The sequence below is a fragment of the Salvia hispanica genome, chromosome 2, assembly GCF_029641045.1.
Source record: "Salvia hispanica isolate PSC_SH4W2 chromosome 2, Shi_PSC_v1, whole genome shotgun sequence".
Classification (NCBI taxonomy): Eukaryota; Viridiplantae; Streptophyta; class Magnoliopsida; order Lamiales; family Lamiaceae; genus Salvia; species Salvia hispanica.
Genome location: NC_142693.1, coordinates 45,238,734 through 45,263,595, shown reverse-complemented (window position 1 = coordinate 45,263,595; position 24,862 = coordinate 45,238,734). Strand labels below are relative to the sequence as shown.

At 40.2% G+C, this 24,862-nt stretch overlaps 1 pseudogene; it reads left to right on the top strand.

The window, feature by feature from the left end:
* The first annotated feature begins 6,907 nt into the window (after positions 1–6,907).
* LOC125196046 (uncharacterized) overlaps positions 6,908–24,862 on the top strand; it is a 153,624-nt pseudogene continuing 135,669 nt past the window's right edge.

Below are 24,862 nucleotides of genomic sequence, written 5' to 3'. Positions count from 1 at the left end.
ATAAAATAAAATAAAATAACGAATATCCCACAAGAATTCTAAAACAAGCAAAGGATACAAGCAATCAAGAAATATTACTTCAAATGCATACCACCTCATTTATTCTATAAACATCCAATGGAACTAACATGAATAACAAATAATGGTGTGGTCATTGCCTGAGCTCCCTCCTCCTCTCTCATTCATCTGCATCGTTGGCATCCTCATCGTCTACGTGATGTGCAGCTACCTGATCATCGACTTCATAAGCCAAGACGAAGAGAGCCAAGACGAGTACTACTCAAACGCAGCCAACTACAGCTCGTCCTATTTCCACATATCAGTTGAAGAGCTGCAAGAGATAACTTGCCTCTGCCACAACCACAACAAGGGAGGTGGTTCGATCTGCGCCATCTGCTTGGAGAATCTACGCTACCCGCAATTCTGCAGAGTGCTTCCTGCTTGCCAACATCAGTTCCATGCTCACTGCATTGATCCTTGGCTATCTAAGAGCTTCACTTGCCCCACTTGTCGAGCACCTTTTAGACCAAACCCGTCCTTCAATTGATGATTCATTCATTACATTCATCAAATGTAAGGAGTTTTTGCTACTAAACAATATGAACTGTGATCCACATCATACATTATATTCATCAGATGTAAGTGGTAAAAACATTCCTCACATTTACACCAAAAAGTAAATAGCTAGCTAATTAACATTATGTTTTGTCATTCCATCCACAATTCGTTTTTATATCAAACTAAGTATAGAAATTCAATCACTACTAATAGGAAGTGTAAATAGGGATTCTCCCTATAATTTCTAGTGTTCGACAAATGGCTCCCTCCGTTAAATAGAAAGTTAGACGAGGGAGTTGTATTATATACCAAACTAGTTTTAAACGCTAAACGCCAAACACATCATAATAAAATATTCAGAATTCATTACAACTTTATTTGCAGTTCATTATAGGAAATTTTGAGATTTAAAAACAATGACATCACATGCATAATTTAGAAATCTGAAGTTCATTTGTTATTAGTTCATTATAATGATCTCCGGGTTATCATATAATGATGTTGTTCGGCGTTTAAGGTTTAAGAGTGGTTTGGTATTGATCACAGTCCATATATGATAGTGATAAAACGCAAGTTTATATACTGTACAAACTCCAACCTATTATCTGAACCGTTAGAAAATGTCAATAGATGACAAAATAATATAAGAGAAAATGCCAACATAGTGTCAATTGTATTAACACTATGTTGACATTTTCTGTTATACTATTATTTTGTCATTTGTTGATATTTTCTAATGGTCCATATCATAGTTTGAAGTTTTTACAATATTTAGCGTTTACATTTGATTACATCCCATGTTGAGATAATATCATAACATATATACATCAACCATTTTGCATATGCAAAATTTCGTTTAACGCAAAAACTTGTTCATACAATTATAAGAAATATAGTACGAGATTAAGAACGCATATATAAAATTAAGAAAGAAAGAAAGAAATAATTATAATACTATAAAATTAGGAATTTATAATCTAATCTCTGAATAAAAGAATGCATAAACTAAGAATTTACTTTATTAACAAATTAAAATTTTAAAAAATAAAATATGAATTTAAAAATAGGAAAGAAGAATGGTAAAATAGTAAAAATACTCCTCATGTTTATATCAAAAAGTTAAATAGTTCCTTAACTTTTATAAAGTTGAGAGGGTGAATATTTGGGATTACGGATCGGATTTTTGCTCCATCCGAATGGAGCAAAAAGTTACGAAGCTTTATGAAAATGAATCCGTTTGAAAACTTAAATCTAAAAACATGAAATTCAAACTCGACGGCTCTGTGATATGTCTCTCCATAACCCTTCACAAATAAAACCTAGACTAAACCTAAGTTAGGAGTGATCCAAAAGATTAGACACATTATTGTATGAGTACATACCCACTCTAAATGACAATAATTTTACTCAAACCTCTAATTAAGAAACATGTAGTTATGCAATTTTCGAAACTAGAAGCTAATGGATACTTTTATTTTTTTAAAATTTTGGTTTAGTTTTTCCAACATTGATAAATAAGTTTAATAAATTATTTATGCATATATCCACACTTTGAGCTAGCCAAATATAATTTGAAAGTCATTCAAGTCTTGCTTTGAGGAAAAAATGTTCGTTTGCAAGACGAAGGTAATGAGCAATTAAACACTATAATAAGCTGCATAAACTTTTTAATGTATTGACTAATCATATTATTATTTTTGTGCTTCAATGTGATAATCTGGAGCTATAATTTTTGAAAAGGAAAGTAGAGGCCCCAACTCATACGAAAGATTTATGGAGTCATCCTTAAAATCTACTACCTATTTATATTGAATATAATGAGTTTCGTCGAACCTATAGGTGATAAACATAGTAAGATTGGCCATTTTTTAGGTTCGATAGCAAGAAATGACAAGTATTGTACACTAGATGTTAAAAATTGGCACGCTATGCCAAAGGGAAAAGAATTGAGATGCTCGAAGTCTTTTGATAAAAAAAATTTGAAATACTCAAAATTGTTTGATGAAAAAATGGCTAACTATGTTCACCACCTACAGACTGACCCAACTCATTATATATTAAGTAAAAATGGATGGGAGATTTTGGGGACGACCCAAATATCTTTCATATAAGTAGGGTCTCTACTTTTTTATTCAATAATTTCAGCTCTTGATGCATCATTTTGAAGCATTAAAATAATAACATGATTAGTCAATACATTTAAAAAGTTTATGCAGATTATTATAGTGTTTAATTGCGCATTACCTTGTAGTTGTTCTTGTTCGATGCCAACACTCATATCTCCTATTGGCAAGGGTGTCACTGTAACAGCCCGCCCTCCTAGGGTACAATAAATGCGGCGGCTGCTACCCAAACGGACTCCCAAGAAGTAAACATAGGCTAGGGTTTCATTTAAAGAGTGTTGGCCAAATTAATAAAGGAAACATCAGAGCATTTAAAACAACTACTAAACCTAGAAGTTTAAAAGAAGAAGGAAGGTATCATAAATGGTGATCAAAATATCTGAAGAGTACGACAAAATATCCAAGATATAAACCACAAGCCAAGAGTAAGGTGCAATTATCCCAAAAGAAATTCTAAGAGTATCAAGGTTCAGCGGAAAACGACCAAGAGAAAGAATAGCTATGTATGAAGACACAACTACGCTTGAAGTTCAACATGTCCATATTAATTAATTAATCTGCTCAACACCCGCCACCGCTCGTCATCATTCAACCTGCACATAGGGAAAACACATGCAGGGCTGAGTATTTTGAAATACTCAGTGAGCTCATTGCCAAAACATTTTATAAGTTATGCCACCCTTACCAAGTGAACTCGAGTTTTAAGCAGTTATAAGAGAAATATCATGAGTATCACAAAATATATTTTCCATAGACTGGCCAGTCAAAATAACTCCCCATTTTCCTCAACAAAATCCATTATCACAATCATTCCAATGTGCGACGAAAGTGTGGTCACACTTTTCGCCCACGAGACCGGCCGACTAGCAAGGACGGCTCCCGATCCCCTCGTGTACACAGCCTGGTAGGGCTTGCGGCCCATACTCAGACCCGAATTCGTATAAACATATCCATAGCCATATAGCCCAATGGAGCGAACTCACAAACTAGGCATCAGGCACACAATATCACAATAAAACAGACATAGGCATGGCATAACAGTTAAACCACCCTTATAACACCAAACAACGTTTTGATAAAATAAAAGAGAGTTTTTAGAGTAAAGCCCACCTCGATTGCTTAGTTTTCAAGTAGTTTCGCTTTTCCGTTATCCGGCTTCGCAAATTAGGTTCAATACTAGTCTTACTCATGCATGTCTTATTACTTTTCCCTCTTCCCAACGATTCATCTTATCATTACTAATAAATCAAGATCGTGTTTATCACACAAAATTATTTAACCATCAAACACACACTACACAACACAACAACACACACACACACACGGCACACACACACATGGCACACACACACACACGGCACACACACATACACATGTTCCCACATCCCTTTTTATCCCTCTTTCACTCAACCAAGATGCATGAGGGTTCAAGAAGACCGATTAATCGGTTAGAAGAAGAAAAAGAAGAAGTAGAAGAAGATCAAGCATAACTCTTAAACAAAAATACCTTTTTGAGAAAAACGATAGGTAGAAAACAAGTATTAGCCTTGATTCTTCAAAGTTCTTGGATTAAACTTCAATTCTTCTCCAAAAGATAGCAAAGCATTGGAGAGTAGAAGAAGAAAATTTGAGAGAGTGTATGGGAGGGTGGGGGCCGAAAATATGGGGCTAGGGTTAGGGGTTTTGGTTCTTATTTATAGAGTCCAAATAAAATCTTTGGTAAATAAATAGAATATTTGGTAAGATCTCATTCTCCACAATTAAATAAATAAATATTGTGAAGTAGGGAAGAAGAATTAACAAAAATAGATCCTAGGGCAAATCCCATAGGTTTCGAAAATTATGGCTTCTATATAGCCAAGATTTTGTTTTTTGGTATATTTTACGGAGTAGAAAAAAATATCACGGAGCAAAATAAAATAAGAATTCTCCCATTCTTGGAGTCAAAAGTGGCGCCTTCTAGGCCTAATTAAATAAGGCATGGATTTTCAAATATTGCCTAGAATAAGGTAAGGCAAGATCTTTTGAGGTATGGAAAGATTTGGTAGAATAATTAAATTCTAGGTATGGAAGGAAATCAAGTAAGGAACCAAATAAAATAAAATAATTCATTCCTTCCCAAATATGGTGATTTTCGAAAATCACTAGTAAAATAAGGGGGCTCGATTTTTCCATCTTTAAACAAGGAAATAATTGGCTCTTGGAATTTAATTTGGATAAATATCCCAAAGATTAAATAAATTCCGGAAGAAATAGAATTTCTCTTCAAAGGGGGTCTAGGGTTCGAAAATTACAAGAATTAGGGTGACAAGTATTTATGGAAATTTTCTCTAATATTCTCACTCACCCTTAAACAAATAATTGCCACATAATCTCACCAATAAATAAATCACATGCCACATCATTAAATCAATAAGTTTGACTTTTCAAACTTTCAACACAAACTCATCTCATTAAATAAATGCATTCTCGATTCCACGTCATCAACAATTAATTCTAGGGCTCAAAAATTAGGGTTCTAAATTCCGGGATGTTACAGTCACTCTCTCACGACTATGATCCGAATGTTCGACCATGTTCAAAGCTTCATGATGTATATTTCTGTTATAAGTTCTTCTACCCAATGCAGTCCTAGTTGTGAAGCTTGTACATCATTATAAAACAACTATGGTTTATTGTGAATTCAAAATATTTTAAGAGCTTAATATTATTTTGAATGCTAAAGTCCAACGATGTTTCTTCTGAACTATATCACTATACTATGCTAAAATTCCAAAAGTATATTATTATTGTAAATACACAAAATTATATAAAACCTAACTATGTTTGTGAATCTCACCAAATTATATACAATCAAATAAACATCAAATGACTAAAACCTATGCAATTGTTTTTTACCTTCACCAGTCAACCGTTGTTGTGACATATTTGGTTCATCTTGCAAATGAACATTTGGCTACCATCGCCTCCGTCCTTTATAAGCCATAACTGCACACATTAAAGTTAGAAAAATAAGCACGAGTACCCTGACTAATAATTAGTAAAATGAGCATAACATACTCCATTTTTCATATGTTGGAGAAATTCCTTTTTTTCACTCAAAACAAGTCGTGAATGACTTTCTAAGTATATACGCTCATCAATTAGTTCATCTTAAGAAAATAATTGATGTTGGAAAAACTAAACTGATGTTTAGGTAATAAAAGTATACTAGTGAAAAAAGATAATTTTCTTAATCAGTTAGAGGTTTGAGTAAAATTATTTTTACACCATCAAACAATTAGGGTGGGGATGCAACAAAAATAAATTTGTACTTAAGACTTTATTGTACCTGGATCAACCATTCAACCACATTATCTTTACTTGATGATACGATAATCGGTTGATTGTGATTGAGAAACTCTTATACAATAAAAAGTTGTAGAAACAAAAAACAATTATGATGGAAATTCTTATACAATAAAAAAGGAGAAGATGATTATGTGTTGACCTAAGAGAAAAGAGATGAAGCACGATCGGTTGAGAGAGCACAAAAGAAGAGAAATTTGGTATCTTTCTGACTCAAATAGAAGTGATCAAGAGAAGCAGATAGGAATAAATATTATTGAGAAGCAGCAGCTGTTATGCTATGGTGCTTCTGTTAGGGCTTAATTAATTATAGTTGTGAGGCCCATTAGTCAAGATATAAAACGAAAAACACCTACTTTAGGAGAATAAAAAGTATATTGCAAATTAGAATTTGACGTGATAGAGGTTAATTATTAGAATTTGACAAAAATTATAATTTAATGAATAAAATTATTAGTCATGATTATAGTTATTTAATACTAATCCGGATAGCTAATGACTGAATCATGGACGAGTATTGCTGTAAAATTCTTAATTATTAATTTTAAACAATAGTTATTTGTTTTTAAATTATTTAAGTTATTAAAGTAAGGGAAATGATGAGGAGGAAAGTTAAAGTAGTGTTAGTGGATAGTGAAACTCACATTATTAGTGTTTAATAAATAGTTGTAAATATGGGTTATAGTGGTATAAGTTGTAAATATGGATAGTGAAACTCACATTATTAGTGTTTAATAACACTATTTATAACCACCCGATCTCCTAATTAGATGGTTGAGATTATTTATAGAATAAGAGTACGGATTACTTGGTTAGTAACATATTATTGCTTATAAGGGTAATTCTGTCTTTTTGTTGAAATTGAAACTAATACGAGAATGGAAAATCCTGGTAAATTTGGCGTTGATTCATGATATATCTCTCCCACTCCGCAATAACTCTCTCCCACTAAATTGAAAAACGAATCATCATTCTCTCTCCCCAATCAACATTTCTCTCTTTCCCTCTTTTATTCAATTGCTGATTTTCATTCCTAATTCACAATAAACTCATTCCTAATTTACAATAAACCATAGGTCGTTACTTGTTTCAAGGTAACAGTGGCGCTTTCTGCTAGGCATCTCGCGGCGAAGCTCAGACGTCGCTTCGGCCTCCTGCTCGTGAGCTTTGGGTTCGATTTCCGATTAATTATTGCTTAGTTTGACTGTTTAGTGGTTGTTTAGATTCTATTTCTTATTGATAATTGTTCTATTGCTTATTTTTGAATTGCTTATTGCTTATTAAGCAATCCTAAATTTCCAATTCACTACCATGAGTCAAAAATTTTGATTGCTTATTGCTTCTGTTGATTTGTTGTTGCTTATATTGCGTCGTTAATTGCTAATTGCCTACACGGGCTGTTGTTGCTTTGCATAATAATGTAGATTTTCGATTGATTATTGCTCTGTTGCTCTGTCTTACTGTGTAGTGCTTATTTAGGTTTTATTGCTTATTGATTATTGTTTATTGCTTATTTTTCAGACTGTTTATTGCTTAATGCATCTGTTGATTGGTTTATTGCTTCTATTGCGTCGTTAATTGCTAATTGCCAGAACGGGCAGAACAGGCTGTTGTTGCTTTGCATAATAATGTGTTTGTAATTGCTTATTTGTACCTAATATATTTGCTTTGTTTGTGATTGCTCCATTTAGGATCTATAATTGATGACTTCCTGGATTGCATTGTATGACTGGGTGCTTGCTTGTTATGTCTTTGAAATTGCTTGATAAAGGGATTGGTAGGGGTGTAAATTTGGGTACCCGTGGGTACCCAAACCCGAAAATTCGGGTACCCGAACCCGAAATCTCAAAAATATCATACTCAATATCCGACCTGTATGTGAATTCAGGTACCCTAATAGCCGATGCGGGTACCCGAACCCAACTAATCGGGTACCCATAAACCCAAAATTATTATATTTGAAATTTATTCTTTTATATAAATTAAATTGTGATGAGAATATAAATTCTTAAAATAACACAATACCTATACTATTTTTTTACTATAATTCTACTCCTATATTATATAAAATGGACACTATACAAATAGACACTACTTATTTTAAAATAAATTTTTTTTGGTATAAATTGAAACATAAAAGAGATTAATTTTTTAAGACATTAACTGAACATGTAAATAAAATGGAGAAAGCATAACTAATTAACTATATATTTTCAAAAGATAACAAGTAAGAACATAAATAATGCAACATGAACCGAACACGAATGTAAAGAAGTATTAAAGTCGAGATAATAGAACAATGAAATGTCAAAGCAACCAAACATATAATCTAAATAATGTCAAAGCAACCAAACATAATCCAAATAGTAAACTAAGAACTTTATAACCCAAAATATTTATCACAAATACATAATTAATCGGGTTTAATCGGGTATTAGTCGGGTACCCTAATACGGGTTTTGGGTACCCTAAACCCGAAGAATCCTAACATTAACTACCCAAACCCGTACCTGAACCCATAATTTCGGGTTTCGGGTACTCAAAACCCATCGGGTATTGGGACTGGGTCGGGAATACCCAAAACCCGCGGATTAAATTTTCAGGCCTAGGGATTGGTATTTATTATGGTTGCTACATTTAAAACTTATTCTTTTGGGGTTGGATTCATATGCTGCGAATCTGGTTAGGTGTGGTTTATTATTGGATATATGTCCTTTTTTTAAAAATACAGGGTTACGTTGGGTGTGGTTCCTAGAAACCAAGGACGCTTGATTGAGCCTTAGTAATTGCTTGGTTCTATTATATTATTTGCTTGGTTGGAAACTGAATTTCTTTTTGCTTATTAATGATTGGAAATTTGCCTGTTCACAAGTATCTGTTTAGAATAATGACGTTTGTGTGCGTAAAAATGGATGGGTCATTGTTTGTTTAAAAGAAGTCTTAGTTTTGTTTGTATTTATTTTGGTCGTTGATAAGTCGTATTCTAAGCCTTGGTTACTGGTCAGTATGTCGTGAAATGCATGTATTATCTGCAAAACAGTTGCTCAAGTGTGCAGGATTAAGGGATCCAAATCAGTAGGAGACGATTCAGGTGACGCAAGTGAAAAGGGCGCTAGAAGGGTGCAATACTGACCAGGATGCATGCCAGAGAAAAGGCTCGAGATGGAGAAGAAGGATAGCTGGGATGATCATTAACAAGGGCAGAAAAGTCAAAACGTGAAGGAAGTCTACCCTAAAAGCAAGGGCAAGCCTCCCTATAAAAGAAGCCACTTGGAGAGAGAAGAAGAGTTCAGTTCGGTTGGGAGTTCCAAGTTCTCGGTTCTTATACACACTTAGTAGAATTCTCTCTAGAAGATCAGTCCTTTAGCATTATCCAATCTCTCGTTCTTCGCCACAGCTATGGTCACTTGACGTCCAAGAGTCTACCGGAGTAGTCATCATCCCACCGTTCCAGCCAGTTTGCCGTAGTAGTATAGCAGTATCATCGCCCGGAGTGGCAAAAACAATCGTTACTCGCTTTCTAGTTTAATCTTTACTTGCTTTCTTCATTGGATCTGTGCAAACATTTATCTTTGTTGCCTTTTGAAGTATTTGGTGAAGATCCAAACGTTTTAGTTATGAAATTTCTATTTCGAATGTCCCTTTGGTTCGAGTTTGCTTCATTCTGCCTAGGAATGTTAGATCTAGTCGTTGCTTTTAATTTCTAAGCGTTGTCTTATCTGGAGTTGTTGATCTGAGGTTGTAGTTATGTTGCAGTCTAATTTTCGTGCATGAGTCTTCCGTTCTGCATTATAATCACCACCTTGCATGTTAGTCAGTAGAGGTAAACTGCAGTTTCGCCGTTCATTTTAAGTTTAAGCATTTTAATCTATGGATCTTGAGTTTGAAGTTATGAATCTGAGTTTAGTTATGGTGTTTGTGTTCATATGATTTCTGTTAATACTTGGTGAAGAAGAAAACGTCAAAATCAACTTTAGTTTGGACCACTTTACTTTTAAGTTACTTTTACTTTTGTTCCCTACTTTTCAGTTGTACCTTCCAGACTTGTCAGAAAACCAACCATCCACCAGATATACCTTGTTGTCTAAATTTCCCCTTTTAGTAACTGTCTACTTTTCGTATACCTCTGAGACACTTTGTCCCCTATTTTCACGAACACAACCACATGCCTGTTATTTTCACACCAACTAGTCAGTAGAGTACCATCTTTATTTCTTGCCTAGGTAAATTCTCAACCCAAGCGTGGTAGCTAACCAAAAACACCCAGGAAAGTCACCGCAGTTATCTGAACGTGTCCATCCTTGTGGGATTCGACCCTTACCTCCACTATACTAATCAGTAGAAGTGGGTTGAGGAAACTTGTTTGAAATCAGGTCCCGGTTGTCGTACCAACGACTCAGCTGGGTCAGGAATCTCTTTCTGATCAGTTCAATACACTCCCAATTACATACGTTGACCGAGAGAAAACCTGCACGCTTTCAAAATGGCGCCGTTGCCGGGGATGGATGTCGTTCATACCTGTTATTGTGTGTGATCTTTTTGGTGTACATACTGTTTATAATTTTTCTTTTCTTTTTGTTTTCAGTTTATGAGAAGTGGCTCGGCTCCTGGCCAGTGGAGACCAAGGATATTTCCTCGAGGAACAATACTCGTTACCACTCGTTCTGGCCTGTCGACGGCTCTGTCCGACCTAGGCACGATGAGCGACGAGGAGAAAGAAGATCTAGAGTACCAACTCCCGGAGATTCCACCCCAACCAGTAAGAACACTAGTGAGAATGGTTGACCAAGGTGAGGACGATCCCGAGCTCGCAACTCTTACTGCACACGCCGACGGAGATCCCCCACAAGCCATAGTGGTCACCCCAGGCCTGACCGCCTGTGATGTGAAAACCCACGTGATTGCAATCCTACCGACGTACTGTGGGAAGAGTTACGAGGGACCCTACGAATTCTTAAATGAGTTCTGCAAGATCTGTAAGGCGCAGAGGCGGCCAGCAGGAGCAAGCGAGGACGATTACAGACTGAAGGCCCTACCTTTTGTTCTAAAGGGAGAGGCCAACACCTGGTTCATGCGCCTGCCAGCCGACTCCATCAATACATGGGCCGATTTCAAGTCAGTTTTCCTAGCTGAGTTCTTCCTGTCTTCAAAGACAAGTGCATTGAAGAGGAAAATATCATGCATAAGGTAAGAATATGATGAAACCCTGAGCGAGTACTGGGAGAAGTACATGAGTCTTCTGGAGTCATGCCCCAACCATCGCATGAAGGAGATAGAGGTGCATCACATCTTCTATGAGGGGATGAACAAGGAGACCAAGGATCTGGTGAATTCATCATCCGGAGGCGATTTCACCCAGTTGAGAGTCATGTAAGCCAAAAAGGTGTTACGCAAGCTGTTGAATGCGAAGAAGACGTACGACAACGCAAGGGATGGGTACAGCAGAGAAAGGGTAGCAAGTGCTTCGGCTACTGACCAGGAGGAACAGATGGATTTGAAGATGGAGAAATTAAAGAAGGAGTTGCTGACTGCAATCAAGCAGAACACTCCACCACCTTCTCCGACTGGAGGCAAAGAGGCCCCGGAACTAATCAGCCGAACAACTCGCCAGATGTGGAGCAAGCAAATGTCGCAGGGTACTACAATTCCAACGGCAATTGGATTCCGGGAAGGCAGAGGGATGCACCGTGGAGGGACCACCAAAACTTCCGATGGGGAGATGGAAATCAGAATCAGAACCAAAATCAGGCTCCAAATCAACCCAACCCCCACCCGAATCAAAATTCCAACCGTGGCCCAACAAACCCTGACTACCAGTCTAACTAGGTAGGAAGAAACCAGCATCCTCAGAACCAAAACCCTCAAAACCAGAACCCGAACCCTGCCTATGTGCCACCCCATCAGCGAAACAACCAGAACCAAAACCAGAACCAATTTAACCTAGGGCCTCAACATAACAGCCACAACCAAAACCAAAATCAGTACCAGAACAACCACGACCAGTACAACCCTCCTGCCCAGTATAATCAGTACCCACAGAATCAAAACCAACAAAATTTCTCGGGCTACCAGTCAAACCCACCACCCCAGTATAACCAGCACCAGGGCTCGAACCAATTCCATCACCCAAACAGGTCGAGGAGGTCTATGGAAGACATGATGAGAGAGATGCTTGCTTCGCAGCAAAGCATTAAAAACGACTTGCAGTCCAGTAATGAAACAATGCAAGGAATGCAAAGTGCCCAGAAGGAGCATAGGGCAAATATGGATATGATGAATAGGCAGTTGGCCCAGCTCGCTAACTCGGTGGGCGAAATGAAAGGGAACTCAGGGAAATTCCCATCTACAGTCCATGTACCTGAAATGGCAAATGTGAGTAAGATTACACTGCGGTCCGGAACAGCCTATAATGGACCTCAACTCAAGAACCCTATTGGGGAGTCTAGTAGAGAAAGGGTGCTGAGCGACACCATATCAGCGGAAGAACTCAAGAGGCCTCTGCCTCAGATGGAGGATCCGTTTTTTTCTAAACGAGAAGCCTACTGCTGAAAGAAAGGAGGGAGAAACACAACCTGGAAATGAGCAACCGGAAGAAGCAATGCCCACATCGGAACCTCAAACCCAGGAGGCACCAAGGGAAAGTCCACAAGGACTAACTGGAGAGGCTAAAGGAGAAAAACCGTTTCCATATCGGTTTGTGACGAAGAGGAAGAAAGAAAACCCTGTGGATTTCATGTTGATTTTTGGAAAGCTGGATGTCACCATACCATTCCTCCAAGCCGTGAGACTGCCCCCTCTGGGGAAGTTTATAAAGGAGTTCATAGCCGGAAAGGCCCAGGAGGATGGAAAAATCATGGTGGAAGGGATAGTGTCAGCTATTGTACAGGAGAAACTACCACCCAAGAGAGCCGACCCAGGTATGTTTACTTTACCCATAACAATTGGACATGTAAAAATCGAGCATGCAATGTGTGATTTAGGAGCATCTATCAATGTTATGCCGTTATCCATTTATAATCGGTTGAAGGGGGTAAAATTGTCAAATACTAGGGTGTTGATCCAACTAGCTGATAGGTCATGTATAAATCCGGAGGGTGTGTTAGAAATTGTGTTGGTCAGGATACAAGACTTTACTTATCCCGCTGATTTTTATGTAATTAAAATGAGTGAACCAGAAGCTAGGGAGTCTAGCGGGATATTGTTAGGACGACCATTCTTAAGAACGGCTAAGACAATTGTGGATATGGCTGAGGGGACAATTTGCATTGACTTTAATGGTGAGAAATTTGTTTTTGACATCAATGAAGCCATGAAAAAACCAATAGATTCTGAAAATCTATGTTATGTTGATGTAATTGACCCCTTAGTCTAAGAATTTCTTGAGACCGAATTATTGCAGGAAAAACTCCAAGCCTTGGATGTGTATGCCCAAGCTGATGTGGAAGCAGCTGCATGGTGTGATCTGATCAGTAGCCGATGGTTAACCGACGAGGAGATCGAAGAAGCAATTACGGAATTCTGTCAGAAGTCGGAACTAGCGGGATCCGTAGGGGCTTTGCTACCGGCCAGTATGGAGGAAAAATCAGATGGTGAACAAGAGCGAGAGGAGGATTCAAAAAAGAACCCTCTACCTACAGACACACTACCCCCGCAAGTGGAGTTGAAAAAGTTGCCAGCGAACCTTAAGTATGCCTACCTCGGGGAGGAAGACTCGTTCCCTGTAATCATCAATAGCGGACTGACTGGAGAGCAAGAGGCAAGACTACTAACTGTGCTGAGAAAAAACAAGAAGGCTATTGGATGGAGCCTTACGGACCTAGTGGGGATAAGCCCGGACGTCTGCATGCACCACATTAGGCTGGAGGAGGGAGCCAAGGCACATAGAGATTCTCAAAGAAAGGTGAACCCAAACATGCGGGAAGAGATACTGAAGGAGATCTTGAAGTTACTCTCATTGGACATTATATACTCGGTACCAGATAGTGAATGGGTCAGCCCAATCCATATGGTCCCCAAGAAATCAGGGATCCAGGTGGTCAAGAATGAGATGAATGAGCTAGTGCCCACCAGACTAGTTACTGGGTGGCGAATGTGTATAGATTACCGAAAGCTGAACACTGCAACCAGGAAGGACCATTTTCCCCTGCCATTCATCGATCAAATGCTGGAGCGACTGGCTGGGAGGAAGTACTTCTGCTTTTTGGATCGGTACAGTGGCTACTTTCAAATTTACGTGAACCCGGAGGACCAGGATAAGACCACGTTCACCTGTCCGTTTGGAACCTATGCGTATAGGCGTATGCCATTTGGCTTATGCAACGCCCCCGGTACTTTCCAACGGTGCATGATGAGCATATTCTCGGATTTGATTGAAGATTGTATAGAGATCTTTATGGATGATTTCACTGTCTACGGAGACTCTTTCGACTCGTGCTTGCAACATTTGGATGTGGTGCTAGAAAGGTGCCAAGCACAGAGTCTGGTTTTAAATTTTGAAAAATGCCACTTTATGGTTACAGAAGGAATAGTCTTAGGACACGTGGTGTCAAAAAAGGGAATCCAGGCGGATCAAGCTAAGGTGGATGTCATATCCAAACTACCCTTCCCTACTGATCAGAAAGGAATAAGAGGTTTTCTGGGCCATGCTGGATTTTATCGATGATTTATCAAGGATTTCGCCAAGATTGTCCGACCCCTTACCAGACTTCTCCAGAATGAGGTGGAGTTCATTTTCGACGAGCATTGCAAGGCTGCTTTCAACCTCCTTAAGGAAAAATTGATTTCTGCACCGATTATTCAAGCTCCTAACTGGGATCACCCCTTCGAGGTGATTTGTGATGCTAGTGACTATGCAGTGGGGGTCGTACTGGGTCAGAAGATCGATGGGAAAAGGTACGTGATATTCTATGCATCTAAGACCTTGAATCAAGCCCAACGGAATTATGACACCACCGAGAAGGAGATGTTGGCGGTTGTCTATTCATTCGAAAAGTGCAGGTAGTACCTACTAGGATCCAGAGTCATCGTCTATACTGATCATGCGGCCATTAAGTATCTCATTGCGAAGAAGGAGTCAAAACCCCGACTGATCAGATGGGTGCTACTTTTACAAGAATTTGATTGGGAAGTAGAAGACAAAAAGGGGGTTGAAAACAAAGTAGCGGACCACTTGAGCAGAAAAATACAAGAAGGGAACAGTGAGGATGTGAGAGATCGATTCCCGAAAGAGCATTTGTGTGAAGTGATTTTCTCCGCAAGGAAGATCGATTGGGAAGAAGTAATGAGGCTTACTGGGCAGGACGCAACAACCAAGGGCAAGGAGAAAGTAGGACAGGAACCCTGGTATGCGGACTTGGCCAACTACCTAGTGATGGGAGAGCTACCAATGGTGCCAAACGTGACAAAGGCTCAGAGGATGAAGATCAAGAGCGAAGCAAAGTATTATTTCTGGGACGACCCATACTTATGGAAGGCAGGAACCGACCAGGTCATAAGGAGATGTGTTCCTGACTAGGAGCAACGGGATGTACTAACGCACTGCCACTCCTTGGCATGTGGAGGAAATTTCGGGCCAAGGAAAACTACCAGAAAGGTGCTGGATAGCGGATTCTACTGGCCGACCCTGAACAGAGATGCATACGAGTTCTGCAAAGGCTGTGACCGTTGCCAACTGACCGGTGGGATCTCCGCGAGGGACGAAATGCCGCAAGTTCCAGTAATTGTTTGTGAGGTGTTCGACATCTGGGGTATGGACTTCATGGGTCCTTTTCCCTCATCTTATGGGAACTCCTATATCCTGGTGGCAGTTGACTATGTATCAAAGTGGATAGAAGCCAAAGCCACAAGCACTTGTGAATCTAAAGAAGTCACCAAGTTCCTCAAGAGTCATATATTCAGCCGATTTAGGATACCAAGGGCAATCATCTCCGATCAAGGGACTCACTTCTGTAACCGAACGGTCGAAGCATTAATGAAGAAGTACGGAGTTCATCACCGCCTATCTAGTCCTTACCACCCTCAAGCCAACGGGCAAGCAGAGATCTCAAACAGGGAAATAAAGAGCATTTTAGAGAAGACAGTCAACCCCTCCATAAAAGATTGGAGCACAAGGTTGGAAGATGCTCAGTGGGCATATCGGACAGCCTACAAAACTCCTATCGGGATGTCCCCCTATCGCATCGTCTTTGGGAAGATGTGTCACTTGCCAGTAGGAATTGAATACCGAGCATACTGGGCAGTTCAGCAGGTTAACGTGGATGCTAAGGCCTGTGAAGAGGAAAGGAAGCTACAACTACAAGAGCTGGAAGAACTCAGATTGGAGTCGTTCGACTCAGCCATGTGGTACAAGGAGAAAACAAAGATGTGGCACGACAAAAATCTGAGAACCAAGGATCTCCAAGTTGGTCAGAAAGTACTACTCTTCCAGTCAAGATTGAAGCTAATGCCTGGGAAACTCAAGTCAAAATGGGCAGGACCTTACATTATCACTGCACTACTTGCTAATGGAGCGGTCGAGATTTCAGGGAGTGTCCCTAACTTTGAACCTTTTGTCGTTAATGGGCATTATTAAAAATATATAGGGAAAATGAAGAGATGTGTGTAGTGGAAGAAATTCCACTACATCTCAATAGCGTCTAAATGACCAGTAGAAAAGGGGTTTGGAGTTCCACCTGGTCAACGTAATATGATTTGTGCTTATTGACCAGGTAAAACTTTAAATACCCTTAGTAATGATGTAAATATTGTGAATATTTAGTAATTTAACTTAAGTTAAGTAGGAAAAACACCAAAAAAAAATTCGGATCTTAAATATTAATTTAGAGTCCGTACTGACCACGAGGATACCACTTGGGTGAAACTCTGAATTATATTTAAGAGCCATTTATTTGCTTTATTTCTATTTTTAGCTAGTTGAGAGGGAGGTATAGAGTGATATTTGAATTTTGGTGCGTGTTGCAACTTTGCAGGCGAGTGCAGAGACTGGGAGAGCGCGTGAAGCAGAGACGTGACAGGAGACGTCCAATCAGCTGCGAGAATGCTCAACCGCCTCCCACCCGAAGCGTCGCAACCTGGCAACCGCCTACAACCGGTCAAAACCCTCAACTGCCCACCCCACTATACAATACCCCACCGCCTACTCCCCTTCACTTTACAAACCCTTACCTGCATTCTCTCACCCACAACCACCACCCCACTCTGAAAACTACCACCCAAATCCAAAAACCACCGATACAGACCATGGCGAAGAGAAAAGCAACCGATAACCCAGCATCTACCACCGGCGAACACCCCCCAGTAGTCCGAGCAACAACCGAATCGCGGCCGCCGAGTCCGCAACGATCACAGCCAACGCCGACGACACAAATTCCGGCAATGGTTTCTTTAGACGCACTGGCAGCGTATCTAAGGAAACAAGACCCGAACAAAGATTGGACAGCGACCCTGGCCGGATTTAGCTTGACCGGAGGAATGCCGGCGACACCAAACCCTACCCCAACTGCAACCACAGTAAACCCACCCACCACCACCCCAAAAACCTCAAAACCGACATCCGAAAAGACCTCCCCAACAGTAACTCCACAATCAGAACCCTCTCACCTTTCTCCCATACACCAACAAACAAAGCCGCTCGACGTTAGCCCTCTTTCCGCCTATCAAGATCCCAACAGGGGAGAAACAGAGGAATAGGAGAGCGGAGGGGGAGCAAGCGAGGGCGAGAAGGACGAAGCAGAGGAGATAATGGCCACTGAAGCCACAGCCGATGAAGCAGAGAAGGAGGAGATAGACCTGAACGAAATGGCCAAGAAGCAAGGGTTAATGACGGATGATGAGTTCCAGGCGGTGTTGAGCAAGGGAGATAGGATCGTGGTAAACCCTGAAGGGGTGGCTGAGGTACTGGACCTCGCATCCCAGGCAGTAGGAAGGGGGGAAACAGCCATGGAAGCAGATGAGTCGGAGGGGGTATCCAATCCGTGGAGGAGATGACAGAAGAACAACCGGAGAAAGCTGAGCAACTTGAGGAGGAGAGGCAAGAACCAGAAACACATCAAGAGGAAGCCTCAGTGGTAACTAAACCAAAGCCAGTAAAGAGGAGACTAGTGTTGAAGAACGACCCCCAAGGCAGAAAGGCAGAAACCCCAAAGAGTGTCACAGAGATGCTTAGGAAAGTGGAATTCCAACAAGGCAGGAGCAAACACAGTAGCAGATGCAGTGGAGGTCTCTAGCGAAGACGAGAAGACTACTCCTACAAAACCTGGGGAGGAGCCCTCAAAAGCTAGCCAGAAGGACACCCAAATGGCAACAGGGACAGTATTATCAACGCCGACTGACCAGAAGGAGAATGCTGACAAGGTGGCTGAGGGTCTGGACCTCGCATCAGAGTCAATAGGTCGGGAGGAGGCGACAAGAAGTGATACTAGTACTCGTGTGGTGACCGAGCCTACCACCCAGTAGGATGTTTCAACACAAGCAGATGAAGAAGCAGAGGCAATGGAAATCGAAGAAGCCAAGTACATCGAAGAAAGAAAGAGAAAGGGGAAAGCCCCTGCCAAGAAGAAACAAGCCGTAAAGAAACAGCGCACTGCCAATGCCAGCATAGTGATCAGAGAGCGGGAAGAAAGAAGGAGGTTAAGTGACAGTGACTACACGTCCAGTGAAGAGTCTGACTCAGAGAGTGATATCTCTCTAGAGAGGGAAGAGTACCATGAGCAGCAGCTCCCCGACAACCACCGAGAACTAGTCCACCCTCCGGTAGAGAGGATCGTGTACCGACGGTGGAAGGTAGAGCTCACTGATGAGCTTATGGAGGATATGAAGCACTACAACACCAAAAAGCTTCAGGACGCATTTGACGACAAGGCTAATAGCAGCAAGCAGGTCAAATGTGGAAAGGTACTCCACATACCCTCTTTGGATGAGTTATCTGTTCGTGATTCCTTCCTGGACAGTATGGAAGCATTAGGTTTTGAATGGCTGTTAGAGAATAGGGACCCGGAGATATCTGTGAGATTAGCGAAGGAGTTCTTCACCACGTTTAGGTTCCAAGTCACAACGGACCTAGACGAGGTATCAATTTCCTTCAGGATATTCGGTGGAGAGCTGTCCATGAGTCTGATCGAGTGGACCGTACGACTGGGAATGTGTAGCCTGGAGGAGGCTATAGGACCAGAATGGAGAAGTCGAGAGAGGGGGGTACCGAGGAGACACATAGACTTTGAGCCCCAAGAAGCCTGGGAGGAGCTAACCCACCCTGATGCTGGTCAGTTCGCCTCCACTACATCCAGATCCACCCATTTCAACAATTCCATGCTGAGACTAGTGCAACTCTACTTGGGCTACAACTTACTGGGACAGAGTAATTCGGCTGCCAGGACATCTATGACTGAATTGTACATGGTGTGGTGCGCTAATCGCGGTAGGAGGCTGCATTTGGGATTTTGGACAGCCTATCAATGCCACCTGATAGCCACCCACCCAGCTAGGAACTTGTCCCTCTGCCACATACTAGGAGCCTTCGTGCGCAACAACATCATCATAACAGAGTCAGAAGACCTATCTCCGATGTACATGGTCGACGCTCCTGGCCTGTTCGATATATCCTTCTTCGTCCGCACAAACTTGGTATACTACAGAGAAGGAGTTCCCCAGTTCTACCCGATGGGAGAAGCCCCTAGTGGAAGGGCACAACAGGGCCAAGAGGGGCTAGCTGGGCAAATCGACCAAGCGCAAAGGCTGAGGTAAGAAAATATGGAGAAGGCAGTCATTGAGCTAGCGGAGGAGAATAGACAATCACGGGCAGAGATGGCAAAGCTGACAACCCTAATGGAGAGCATCCTAAAGGAATTGGCGAGAGGAAAGGAAAGCACTGGAGCTGGAACAAGTGGACATGGAGGACAGAACGAGGAAACCACCGGACCTGAGGAAGAAGAAGGTGATGAACAAGAGGAGGCAGATGACAACCAACCGGAATCCACTGAAGAGGAACCAAAGGAACCACCTGCACAGACCCCAGCGCCAAGTTAGTTTTCTTTTTAATTTTTAGTTTTCTTTTATTTCTGTTTTCTTATTTTTGTTAAATAGGTAGAATTATGTGTATTAAATGTGAGCATAACTCATTCATAACACTTAGCCTATTCAATAGTCTAAGTGTGAGAAGTAAAGGGTTTGCTACTTCGGTGCATGTGTTTTGTTATGTTTTTCTTTTTGTGTTCTGTCATAAGCATGTTACCTCACAGTTAGCCTATTGCGTAGTCTAAGTGTGAGGAGTTTATATGTTTATATATCATGTTTTATAAATATTCTGCTCTGTTTTGTAAATCTATGTATATATATGAAGCTCTCCCACTTAGCCTATTGCATAGTCTAAGTGTGATAAGTTTTTAGATATAGTATGTGTTTGTTATAAATGTGTGTCTGTCATACTAGTCATTCCCAATTTTCACTTCACAGCCCGTATCTGGGGCAGACACTTGTGAAGTGAGAGGGGGGAGCAAATGGCCAGTATGACATGTATATATGTGTTATTTGAGTCAGTGCATGTTAGTTTTTTTTAGGGTTTGTTTAGGTCTAGGAATTATGTGTTATGTGTTTTTTTTTAATGAATGGGCTTAAAACTCAACTGCCTCGAACTGACGGTGAGGGGAATTGAGGGAGATAAGGCATACCGAAAAACAGAAACCACCCCCTCCAGTAACCCCTAGTCAGTATAGATGATGCAGGTATGAAGGAAAAACCCATCCCTTAGGTCAGACACGAAAGCCCTCTTAAAAGGTGAGTTAGAAGCCCCAAAGTGGAACTGCTTTCCACTAAACACTGAAAAAAAAGAAGAGTGGCTACCACATGATGTCTAGGGCAAGGTGACCGCGTGTAGCAAACCCTGAAGGCAGTAGGAAACACCCCCTCCCCTCCGCGAAAAAAAAAAAAAAAAAAAAAAAAAAAAAAAAAAAAAAAAAACCTACCCTTAGAACCCCATTTTCTAACCAGATCTATACCCCGAAATAACCCATCAACCACTGGAACTGTGTGTGTGCAAGGCATAAGGCAAGGAGGTAACTGCCCAGGAGGACATACAAAAGAAACCAGCTGAAGAAAAGAAAAGCAAAGAAAGAAGGAAAAAATCGATCTGAAAAAAATTCCAGATCCAAAAAAAAATAGAAGAAGGTATAAGGGTGGCAAAGCCACAGGAAAGAAAACCGAAGAAAATGGTCGCAGATACTTGACCACAAAAAGAGAAAGGAGGAAGAAGGAATAAGGGTGTCGAAGCCACAAGGAAGCTACTGACCAGTTAGAAGCCAACGTCAGAAATTGTCCAGCCGAAGAAGAAGCCCTAGCCAGAAGCCCGAATACACACAATTCTCCCTCATCAAATAAGTAGTTAGTTTTTGAACCTTAGAGCCTTAGGAACAACTACCCCAAACATTACAAACCAATAGCCCCGTTACAAGCCTTAAAGACCTTCAGGAGCTGCACGTGAGATCTGAGTCCGAAACATCTGTGGTTTAGCATTGAAAGAAAACAGTCCTAACATCCCCTGTGAGGAATGAGTGACTGAGTGAACCCAGTGTTTGGCCTAGGATTGGGTGATCCTGACAAGCAGATATACTGACTGTGGAGGAAAAGGGGGGCGGCGGAAGTTCAAGGCTGCCTAAGGCCGGATTGCACCTGATCTCGAGGGGAGGGGTGGTTGAAAATATAGCCTGTTGTATGTGTTTAAGTTAATTATTTGTGTTATGTATTTGTGTCGTTGTTTGTTTTCTTTTCCTTTGCGTCAGAGTCTTGAGTCTAGTTAGGTAGAGTCGGTCAGGGGGAGTAACCAGGCTCGAATTCGACTTATTTCTTTTTGTTTGTCTTCACGCTTGAGGACAAGCATGTGGTAAGTGTGAGCAGTTTGATAAGTCGTATTCTAAGCCTTGGTTACTGGTCAGTATGTCGTGAAATGCATGTATTATCTGCAAAACAGTTGCTCAAGTGTGCAGGATTAAGGGATCCAAATCAGTAGGAGACGATTCAGGTGACGCAAGTGAAAAGGGCGCTAGAAGGGTGCAATACTGACCAGGATGCATGCCAGAGAAAAGGCTCGAGATGGAGAAGAAGGATAGCTGGGATGATCATTAACAAGGGCAGAAAAGTCAAAACGTGAAGGAAGTCTACCCTAAAAGCAAGGGCAAGCCTCCCTATAAAAGAAGCCACTTGGAGAGAGAAGAAGAGTTCAGTTCGGTTGGGAGTTCCAAGTTCTCGGTTCTCATACACACTTAGTAGAATTCTCTCTAGAAGATCAGTCCTTCAGCATTATCCAATCTCTCATTCTTCGCCACAGCTATGGTCACTTGACGTCCAAGATTCTACCGGAGTAGTCATCATCCCACCGTTCCAACCAGTTTGCCGTAGTAGTATAGCAGTATCATCGCCCGGAGTGGCAAAAACAATCGTTACTCGCTTTCTAGTTTAATCTTTACTTGCTTTCTTCATTGGATCTGTGCAAACATTTATCTTTGTTGCCTTTTGAAGTACTTGGTGAAGATCCAAACGTTTTAGTTATGAAATTTCTATTTCGAATGTCCCTTTGGTTCGAGTTTGCTTCATTCTGCCTAGGAATGTTAGATCTAGTCGTTGCTTTTAATTTCTAAGCGTTGTCTTATCTGGAGTTGTTGATCTGAGGTTGTAGTTATGTTTCAGTCTAATTTTCGTGCATGAGTCTTCCGTTCTGCATTATAATCACCACCTTGCATGTTAGTCAGTAGAGGTAAACTGCAGTTTCGCCGTTCATTTTAAGTTTGAGCATTTTAATCTATGGATCTTGAGTTTGAAGTTATGAATCTGAGTTTAGTTATGGTGTTTGTGTTCATATGATTTCTGTTAATACTTGGTGAAGAAGAAAACGTCAAAATCAACTTTAGTTTGGACCACTTTACTTTTAAGTTACTTTTACTTTTGTTCCCTACTTTTCAGTTGTACCTTCCAGACTTGTCAGAAAACCAACCAGCCACCAGATATACCTTGTTGTCTAAATTTCCCCTTTTAGTAACTGTCTACTTTTCGTATACCTCTGAGATACTTTGTCCCCTATTTTCACGAACACAACCACATGCCTGTTATTTTCACGCCAACTAGTCAGTAGAGTACCATCTTTATTTCTTGCCTAGGTAAATTCTCAACCCAAGCGTGGTAGCTAACCAAAAACACCCAGGAAAGTCACCGCAGTTATCCGAACGTGTCCATCCTTGTGGGATTCGACCCTTACCTCCACTATACTAATCAGTAGAAGTGGGTTGAGGAAACTTGTTTGAAATCAGGTCCCGGTTGTCGTACCAACGACTCAGCTGGGTCAGGAATCTCTTTCTGATCAGTTGGATACACTCCCAATTACATACGTTGGCCGAGAGAAAACCTGCACGCTTTCAGTCGTGCAACGCAGGACGCAATTATACAATGCTGAGAAAGAGGAAGACAACCGAAGAGACTGAGATAGAAGAGGAATGTGAAAGACAATTTGCAGAAGCTCGAAGTTGGTCAGAAAATGAGGGTGGATCAGGGAAAAATTCTGATAAAGACAAAATAAAGTAAAAAAGAGAATGCTATAGTTAAGACTGTTCTCTACATTATTCTGAATCTTACTTTTCTTTCTCTCCACTTTAATTATTTATTATTCCGTATTATTTTTTCAAAACGAGTGCTAAAAAGAAATGACTCAAGTAACGTGGGACAAGGGGAGTATATTTTACTAAATATATCCAAAATGGAGGCATTACGTAATTTTAGTTGTTATTTTATTTTTGTTCATCTATTTAATATGTCTCATGCAGTATAGTCCACGGGATGTCAACAAACTATATAACCAATGTCAACAGAGTATATTCCAATGTCAACAAACTATATAACCAATGTCAAATGAGTTCGATTCCAAATCGCGTTTGCATGCACGATGCGAATTTCAAGTTATTCTCAATTGTTTTTTTTATATCCCGGAGGTTTTAGTTGTTATTCTGACACCGAAGGTTTTAGCCCGTGCGAAATTCTGACACCGAAGGTTTCACATGCACCGTGTGAATTTTGTAATTTTAGTTGTTATTCTGACACCGAAGGTTTTAGCCCGATTTCTATGTTCGGGTTGCATCAAAATATTAGTCTTAGTTGTTTTTTTATATCTGCTTTTGGGTCAACTTCTCATATTAAAGATAAGTTAAGATAAATTTTGCTAAAGTTATGTAATTTTATTTTATAGATGGTGTGGCCAATAAGCACAAATACAATTTCTTTTGTAAACTAATGATTTGCAAACCAAGCAAATTCTAAAACATAGACAATCAAAATAAACTTATAAAATAAAGCAAGTTGCGATACAAATCCGTTGATTATGAAATTACATCAAGGACTAGTCGAATTCAATTAATTATAAATTGACATGTTATATATGATATGCAATTTGGAAAGAAGAACCAAGCATTAAAATAAACTTATAAAATAAAGCAAGTTGCGTTCGGATTGCATCAAGATTTTAGCCCGAAGGTTTTAGCTCGATTTCTACGTTCGGATTGCATCAAATTTTTATTTTAGAGATGGCGTGACCAATAAGCACAAATACAATTTCTTTTGTAAACTAATGATTTGCAAAGCAAGTAAATTCTAAAACATAGACAATCAAAATAGACTTATAAAATAAAGCAAGTTGCGATACAAATCCATTGATTATGAAAAAGGACTAGTCGAATTCAATTAATTATAAATTGACATGTTATATATGATATGCAATTTGGAAAGAAGAACCAAGTATTAAAATAAATGTAACCAAGCAAGATGATAAAGAAATATGTAACTTCTTCTTCAAATACAAGTAA